This window comes from Neolamprologus brichardi, chromosome 9, assembly GCF_056152115.1.
Source record: "Neolamprologus brichardi isolate AB-2024 chromosome 9, ASM5615211v1, whole genome shotgun sequence".
Lineage (NCBI taxonomy): Eukaryota > Metazoa > Chordata > Actinopteri > Cichliformes > Cichlidae > Neolamprologus > Neolamprologus brichardi.
The window spans coordinates 2451433-2461232 of NC_142112.1; the positions used below are offsets into that span (position 1 = coordinate 2451433).

At 40.8% G+C, this 9800-nt stretch overlaps 1 pseudogene; it reads left to right on the top strand.

Annotated features, from left to right (window-relative positions):
- The first annotated feature begins 6549 nt into the window (after positions 1 to 6549).
- On the top strand, positions 6550 to 7184 carry LOC148101092 (uncharacterized; annotated as a pseudogene).
- Positions 7185 to 9800: the final 2616 nt, after the last annotated feature.

A 9800-nucleotide genomic window follows, 5' to 3' on the forward strand; every position in this document is an offset into this window, starting at 1 on the left:
ATTTAACAAAACCAAAAACTTTTGTAGTTTATTGTATAGTTTATTAACTTAACATGCCATGGCCGTATATAACCTGGTAAACTCATCCTCTTGTGTTTACATTTTGCTCGTCGACTTACTCCACCCTCACATTTAGGAGAACTTCACAAGCACCAGAACAACACAAGCACACAGACAAGAGCGAAGCAAACCATCTAAATCAAAATGTCACAAAGCAACTTTTAATGAGTACAAATCCCAGTGAGAGATTTCTAATGGCAGTTGGCAGCACTTTGTTAGGCTGCTATATCCCCAGCTCTCCAAACTCTCAAGTGTTCTCCTTAATTGCAGGTCAGTGTGAATCTGTTGCATCAGCTGCTATAAGCTTTAATTAATACTGCACTGAAAAAACTTGCAACACCAACCATCTGTTTGTCTTTAACCTGTGAGAAAGATGTTTACAAGCTACAAAAATAGATGAGGAAGAAAATAAGTCGTTTTTGTTCCAGTTGGAATTTTGAACTTCGGCACAGCAGAAATTCAGAAATAGTTACACAACGACAAAAACGAGGCGCAGTGAGCTTCCTAAAGGTCTCAGACTGATGGACAGCAGAGGAGCCGCATATTTGATCTGGATTTTTTACAAGATTTTTCGTCGTACGACCTTGACAGATTTGGTTTGTTTGGAGCCGTCGTTTGTGAAAAATTTAAATAATGGCTATAAAATTATTTAAAGAGATAAATTCAGTACACCTACTTCCTGATATGCTTCTGGTCATTCAAACGAAAAACCGATTCATAGAAGCTGATGATTGTCCTTGAGCTCCTCCTGTATTTGTATCAAGCTTTAGTGTGTTTATATATATATACTTATATTATACTTATATACCTGTTAAAATCATTAAAAGGTCGTATAATCTTTAAAATAGAGTCACTCAACATAAATGCATATATTCCTTGTCACTGCTTGTCATTATATTATTTTCTACCATTACATTTAATATTTTTTATAGTGTAGAACAAAACTAAATATGCCTATTTAATTAAATTGAACTATTTAACCCTTTAAAGCCGGTCGAAGCGGGCACGCTCCGTTTTGCGTAACTATTTTTAAATCCCGGTAGCTCTGCAACCACGTGAGCTAGCGCAATAATTTATTTTGCATATGAAACCGGAGGAGTTGTACTTACATCTTATGCCATCAGCTTGTCCTCGGTCACAGTTTCCTTCCACATAGAGCTTTGCAAAAACTGCATAAAAAGCACTTGCAGCAACACAAACATAATATTCCAGAAACACGCTTTGCCGATCCGATCAGCTGTTCATAACACTTCCTACGTCCATCAGCGTGAACTATCGCATGTCCGCCATAACCTGCCCAAAACCGGAAGTGACGTCACTTTCATGGAGATGTAATTTTTTACCTTATAAGCCTATACTGGTGTTTTTAAAAGTTATGTTTGACTTTATGACTTTCTGTGTGGTTTCTGGGATGCTTAGGACTCATATTGCACTGTTGGAAATAGTTTATTTTGATGCATATGCTGCTTTTTTGCAAATTTGCACTATAATACTTATTTTCGTTTTTCCTGCAGTATATAAAAATTGGTGTATTTCAAAAATAAAACTATGAAGACACTCAAAATAAATTTCCTGTGGTGGGAAACTATTTTGTGCAACTTTTTTGTATTTACAGTTTTGAGGGATAAGCCTCTTAAATTTCTCTAACTAGAAATATATGTTAAAAAAACAAAAACGATTTTCCAATTTTTTGTAGTTTATTGCACTTTTTTTGCAATTTATTTAATTACTATGAACTTAATGCATACATATTATTAAACTTTAGGCTGTAATGGTTGTATTGATGTATATCAACTTGAAATGCTCCCAAAAATGGCTCCACAGCATGTAAAAATATAATATAAGCTCTGGCGGACTTGGTTCTATGGTAGGTCTTAAAGGATTAATATTGAACCTATTAAGTAACACATCTGGATTTAGAGTGGAGGCAAAATTTTGAATTGTAGGTTTTAATTTGTTAACAACCTTACATCTACTTCAACCAGCTTAAAAAGGTTGCCTGGAGTTTTCCAATGGTTTAGGCGGAGCTCTCATATAAGTTTTTAGCTAACTTTCCTCCTGTTGTGGTCCAACTTGTCTTATTTGGGTGTTCAGTCAGATTTTTGTTCTCATCAGACAGCATCATCTGCCAACTGTTAACATTATTGCAGCATTAGAAAGATTGTGAACAGCATACTTAGTGTTGTGTATTTTAAGTGGCTTTCAGGCCTTTCTGTCAGGTTAAAGAAAGTAAACCAGACCATCTCAGGATAAAGCTGTGGTATAGCTTAAACACAGGCCTTTTGAAAAAAGGTTATTGAAAGCTAAACTATTTATTTCATTATTTAACATGCAATTTTATGGTTAGTCCCTTAAAGTGTTTGTCTGTGAAGGTTCTCAGTCATCCAGGTCATTGTAGTCTAAGGAGCTTGCAAAGAAAAGCGTCTGGACTTCTTTAAGTTGCTTGAAGACGTTTCACCTTCATCCGAGAAGCTTCTTCAGTTCTAAGGTCAAATGGTGGAGAGTCCCAGATATAAACCCAGTGGGAGTTTCCCCCCACAGAGGGACAAAAGGACCCCCTGATGATCCTCTAATCGCCTGAGTCAAGGTGTGGAACTGGGTGTGGGTCCCAATCAGCCAGGGTTTCAGGTGAGTTCATTGTGAAACCTGGCCCCACCTTATCATGCGGATTCCTGAGGTCAGATGGCCCAGGGTGTGAGTGGGCGTTAAGGCGTCTGGGAAGGATCTCAAAACTGGATTATAGATGGCAGAGAGTTGGTGTCGTAAACCACCGCCTCTGTTCAAAGATGGTCGCTCACAGTGGACATAGATGCTTCTTTCACTCCTCTTTCAAACCATCTGTCCTCTCTGTCCAAAATGTGAACATTGGCATCCTCGAAAGAGTGACCTTTGACCTTTAGATGCAGATGGACAGCTGAGTCTTGTCCTGTGGAGGTGGCTCTTCTGTGTTGTGCCATGCGCTTGTGGTGCCCTTAAAGTGTAGCACCACTTGGTCAAGTGTGAAAGAAAATGTGATTTGGTCATGTTATGTGTAAAAAGATTAAAGATTAATATAGTTTACTGTATTTGAAAGCTGTAAAAATGCCAAGTGTTAGTAAAGCATGGGAGAATCTGATGGGTTGTAATCGATTATTCCATTAAATTAATGTGAAAATTTGCAAAAGAAAGTTTTAGTTTTTCTTCTTTGAACTGCAGACCCAATGGTCTGAGAGTAAGTAAAGAATTAATTCAATTAATTACTACAATTAACAGAGTTGAAATGTAGACTTGGGCTACATGTGACTGGTTAAAAGTGCAACGTTCACACTCTGATAAACACATAGCAACTCAGAGTGTAGCTTATTGCTCAGCCAGGGATCCAACCTTCTAATTACGAGGTGACCTGCTGTCTTAGCTCATTAAAAGCTCATCTCCAACCTTCCTTTTATCTCAAATGTTCTTGAAAGAGTAGCTGTAAAACAGCTAACTGATGATCTGCAGAGTGTAACAGAACCACAGCAGACCCGTCCACGTTTGCATGCTTTTCAGCATCTTTATTCACAGCTGTTGCAATGTACACACCGGCTGCAGCTTTTCAGCTCGCAGTTCGCCGTTCTGACAGCAACTACCGCAGCAGTCAGCGAGCACAGACTTTAACCCTTTAAGACCTACCATAGAACCAAGTCCGCCAGAGCTTATATTATATTTTTACATGCTGTGGAGCCATTTTTGGGAGCATTTCAAGTTGCTATACATCAATACAACCATTACAGCCCAGATTTTAATAATATGTCTGCATTAAGTGCATAGTAATTAAATAAATTGCAAAAAAGTGCAATAAACTACAAAAAAATTGAAAATCGTTTTTGTTTTTTTAACATATATTTCTAGTTAGAGAAATTTAAGAGGCTTATGCCTCAAAACTGTAAATACAAAAAAGTTGCACAAAATAGTTTCCCACCACAGGAAATAAATTTTGAGTGTCTTCATAGTTTTATTTTTGAAATACACCAATTTTTATATACTGCAGGAAAAACGAAAATGAATATTATACTGCAAATTTGCAAAAAAAAAAAAGCAGCATATGCATCAAAATAAACTATTTCCAGCAGTGCAATATGAGTCCTAAGCATCCCAGAAACAACACAGAAAGTCATAAAGTCAAACATAACTTTTAAAAACACCAGTATAGGCTCATGAGGCCTTGATGGTAAAAAAAACTACATTTCCGCGAAAATGACGTCACTTCCTGTTTCGGGCAGGTCATGGCGGACATGCAAAAGTTCGCGCTGATGGACGTAGGAAGTGTTATGAACAGCTGATCGGATCGGCAAAGCGTGTTTCTGGAATATTATGTTTTTGTTGCTGCAAGTGCTTTTTATGCAGTTTTTGCAAAGCTATATGTGGAAGGAAACTGTGACCGAGGACAAGCTGATGGCATAAGATGTAAGTACAACTCCTCCGGTTTCATATGCAAAAAAAATGATTGCGCTAGCTTACGTGGTTGCAGAGCTACCGGGATTTAAAAATAGTTACGCAAAACGGAGCGTGCCCGCTCCGACCGGCTTTAAAGGGTTAAGCTGGTGATCGGTGATTGCCGTGCAGGTGTATCCACCTCCTCTGCAGCGGCACCACACCGAGGAATAGTTTATTTGAAAAATTTCAGAGCTCATCAGTCTCTGCAGAGATTAGAGGATGCTGTAGGTATTACAATGAGTCAGAGTGTGATTAGCTAGCCTATTTCTCCTGTGTCTTGTTTTACCTTGTGTATCTGCACATTGTATCTGATCTCAGAGCAAAAAAAGCTGAGCTAGAGGCAGTTTGATCTGGGTCTCCCAAAAGTCTGCTGACAACAAGGACAGTCATCCACAGTGTTCATATACAGCAGAGAAATTCTGTGGGACTGGGAAACTGCTGATACTTCCCATGTTCATGGTATAAAGCATTAGACCACAGCTTCAATGTACTTGGGACTAATTCTCCAACTCTCAGAACTTTGTTGGTTTGAATGAGCTTTCCTCTAAGACAGGGGTGTCAAACTCAAATACACAGTGGACCAAAATTCAAAACTGGAACAAAGTCGCGGGCTAACATTAATATTTATTAAAAAATTTGGCCCGCGGGCCAGAGTTTGACACCTATGCTCTAAGATATATGTTTGTTTGTCATTTTGATTACAAGTTTTTAGCCATTCAAAAGGCCCATTTGAGGGTAAACGTTTGGCACCTAGATGTGATGGTTAAACCTTGGGAATGGAGTCGCTGTCCTCACAAAGAGAGACAGTTAAATTAATTTAGATCAGTTCTTTTTTCATGTTACTGACTGATTTTTATTTTTTCAGATAAAAAAAATGTTTCAAATATTTGAGAGGAGGTTTTAGGAGCCACAGCCACCCTTAGAGTACTGTGGAAACTCTGCCAGAGACGGGAGTTGAAGGTCTCACAGACAGGGGTGTCTGCCGGGCATTTCCGGTGCACCCTCACAAGATGTTTAGGTGTGCCAGGTCTGTCCAGTGTCCTCCCATGCCATCTCATACAACTCACCACCAGGTAATGATCAGTTGACTGCTCAGCTTCTCTCCACCAGAACCTAAAGCCGTAGATCCAATGATACAATTACAAAATCAGTCATTGACCTGTGACCTAGGGTGTCCTGGTGCACTTATGTTTGCACATGGTGTTTGTTGCAGACAAACTGTTATTTGCACATAATTCCAATAATGGAACATCATTAGGATTCAGATCAGGGTTCCTTCTGATAACGCCTCCCCGGGTCACACTGCCGTTATGGCCATTGCCCATAATGACTGTGTCCCATGCCCATGTGAGCACTGAAGTCTCCCAGTAGGACATCAGAGTTGCCAGCTGGATCACAACCGAGCATCCCACGAAGGCTGGGTACCCATTCTCTGATCCAAAGCTACAGGGAAACAATCATCTCTTCCACTGGCAAATAAATCCAAGATACAGGCAGCAAACCAAGGAGATACATGAATACCCACCCCTGCCTGCTGCCAAGGTCTACTATAGACTAGAACACAGTCCAACCCCTCTCCAGGTGGCCGGTTCCAGAGGCCAAGCGGTGCATTGAGGTGAGCCTGACTTTATTTAGTCAGAATAAAAGTGAGGTTCCATGTCCCAGTAGTCAGCCCCATAGCCGGGGATCAGTCTGCCAGGGCCCCCACTCTTGACCGCCATATAGGGGCAAAATAGTAATCGAGCATCTAGTAGTTGGTTCCCAAAGTTTTCCCAAAGTTGTAAATGTCAGCATTATGACAGAGCCTTGGTTATTGACTGAGAATGATTTAATTTAGCACCATGTGTATGAACGTGAGCTTGAAGCCATTTGTTATTTTTAACTTGTTTAATGTCGTGTCTCTTTCTCTTTTGGCTCTTGGCGAAGGCGGTCGCACTTTTCTCCTCTCCTCCTTCCCCTTATCTTCCCTGCTTAGCCTCTGTGTCCTTGTCTTGTCTCGTGTGCATTACTTTCCCTGGAACAGTCTCTCACTGTCGTTCTCTAAAACCTAAAAGAGAATTATGGATTTGATCAACTGGTCTCTGAATGCTATTGACACCCTTTTCTCAACGAGAAGTCTGGGCTCGGGAGAGCCCGAGTGCCCTGGAGGGACTTTCCCTGCCGGATACACGATGGACGGGTGGCAGAACTGGAGGATCATGTGCCTGGCGGGACTGTCGATCGAGGACGCTGAAGATATCTACCTATTTGGAACCATGATAACGGGGTTCTTGCTGATCGGAGCTGGCTTGGCCCTGGCTTATCGGAGAATTAAGAGAGCGGAACCGGCTGTTCAAACCCCCCCAAGGCTGCCCGCTGGGATTGAAGCGATGGGACGAGGCGCGACCTCTCACAACAAACGCAGCATGGTTAACACCTTGGAGACGCTTACAGCTGCCGTGAAGACTCAACATAACACCATTGAGCGTATATTGGGATACATCAAAGAGAGGCCTGCTCAAAATGAGACCCTTGAGCGAAAGTTGGATCACATCGCGGAAGGGCTCACTGCAGTTGTGAGGTCTCAGAATCAAAAGAATGACAACACCACGGAACAGAAGTTTGATACCATCATGGGGAGGCTCGCGGCTCTCCAACGGGAGATTGAGAGACCAGTGTCGGAGTGTTAAAGAACAGCTTTGAAATTCTCCTGAGCTGCTCGCATAAAAGAAAAATCAACATGCGGACACCACGGCGCCAGCTGCGGGTCCAAGGCTGGAGCCAAACAAAAAAAACTCCCTGATAACGACGTGTGATGACTATTCTCCCCATCCCATGCAAGGTCTCTTTTTTTTCCTCTTGTACTTTCATCAGTCACTCATCCAGGTGACTTCTTGACTTCTTCAGTCTCAGCTGACTGCAGGTTTCAATCTTATAAACAGTACATTTGCATAATGTCTGAAACCAGCCCACTGAAGGAACAATGGGCTGTGAGGTCAGTTCCTTAATCTTAATTATGCAAATTCTCATGACTCTCATTTCTTTCGCCATCTTACAATGCTGTGATTGCAGCCCTTCCCCAACTCTCTGTGAATGGTACTCATGGCCATTGATCAGTGGTTGTTGATCAATGGTCATGAGAATTTGCATAATTATGATTAAGGAACTGACCTCCCAGCCCATTGTTCCTTCAGTGGGCTGGTTTCAGTCATCATGCAAATGTGCTGTTTATAAGATTGAAACCTGCAGTCAGCTGAGACTGAAGACGTCACCTGATGATGACGAAATGTTTCTCCCACAAACGCTACGTCCAGATGAACAGAATCAACTTTTGGAGATCTACTTTCCTGGATGATTGAGAATGCATCAAGACGTTGTTTAATGTCTTGTTGCTCGTCACAAATAGATTTCGAGAACATGTAACAAGCCCCTCCCCCACTGCTACGCCTCATTGTTTCTCCCTGTATCGTATCATGCATCTGATCTTCTCTGTTTGGGTTTTTTTTTCCAGCTTTCCCTAGTGGGTTCTCCTCCTTATTACTTATTGGTTTCTGACATGGTGGTGGCTACCCAGAATGCATTGCAGTTCCAAAGCTCTATACCTATCAGCAAATTTATCTTCATAGCTTCTCTGCTAATACCTCACAAATACATCACAGGTTACTGTGATATGACACATAAAACCAGTAATCTTTATATTTTACACAATCCTGACCAATCTATGTTGAACACATAAAATAGAAGAAAAAAAACACGTGAAGAGAGGAAAATAATAAAACATCTTCTCGATGGTTCGTGTCCAGACTATACATGCTGTTTAATTTCCTCACAGGTGGATGTTTTCAGTTCCTTTGGTATCACTGTTCGAACGATCCCACCTCTTTGCACATGGCTGGTCCATGAGGTGGCCGCTCTGTGTCGGTTGTCCACCTCGGCAGAAATGTCTCTTATAAATGTCAGATAGCTCACTTTTGAAGATCCTGCTCTTTGGCGGTTTCTGCTCAGGACTGATTAATCTTGAGTTGCTGTACCAGGAGCAATTTCTCCTTGCAAAAGAGTCCCTGGGGTCATAAAGGCACACAAATGCAATCGACATGTCAAGGTGGGGATTCAGAAGTGTAGAGATGGGGCCATATTCAGTAGTCGAGGGGTATTTAAGTCCATGTGTGGTATTCTGGACACAGGAATGAGCAAGAGGTGCATAATGTTCATGAAATCACTAAGTAAAGAAATCCAATGTGCGTGCATTGTTGTGTTCATGTGTCCAACACAAAGAAAGAAGAGGAGAGGACCTACACTGCTTTTAGAGCTCAAGCTTGACTGTCCAGTGGCAGTGATTGAAGTTCACCACCTGACTGTTCTTGAGTGGAATCAGGCAAGTTGATTAACAATAAACTTCTGAAATTTGAATCTACAGGTTTCATTACATAGACATAAATCGCAACCAGGCATAAGTGTAGTGCAGTTTAAAAGAACAAACTCCGCTCTGCGTGATTTTGACAAAAAAAAAGGATTTTCAGACACGATATTGGGGTTTGACTCCAGTGTTGGGGAAGTAATCAGTAACTAATTACTGATTACTTCCCCAAAAAAGTAATCCAGTTACTTTACTGATTACTTATTTTCAAAAGTAATTAATTACTTAGTTACTTTTTAAAAACACGATTTACAACCTGAATAGGTGATAAAGTGATAGATCTTTCAGCCCAATTCTACTTTTTCTGCATAATCATCATACAAAATGTAATCAAATGGAAAAGTCTCTTTTTAAAACTTGTTTTATTAGTTTTAATCTTTTAACTTTATGCATCAAGCAAAAATTTAATTATCTGCAACATTCTCTGACTGGAAGAAATTTGTTTAACATTTAAACCTATTTTCTGCACATTCCAGCACATAAAATATTTTTTTTTGTGTTTACACTCAGTCTTTCAAATAGATGCAAGTAAAACACAGCAGAAAATAAATAAAGTCAAAGACTAGCGGTCCTGTTGCTCTATTTTCACCTGTAAAGCAGGAGTGGGGTAGGCGGAGGTTTACCCTGGTGCAGGTGTGCAGCGGTCAGTGGAAGAATCCGCGAGTTTCTCTGTGAGTTTCCCATTACGTCGTAGCTACTCGGTGCTTGCTCAGAAGTTTAGGGTTTTTTCGCTGTAAAAAGAAGTTTTCTTCCCACGCACAACGGACACTAATGTTTTTGTCACTTTTTATGGAATCAAACTCAAAGTAAGGTCAGTACTTCCACGCTTTAAACGCTGCACGCTCATACTCTCTCTGCACTCGATATATGATCCATTGTTGATCTGCAC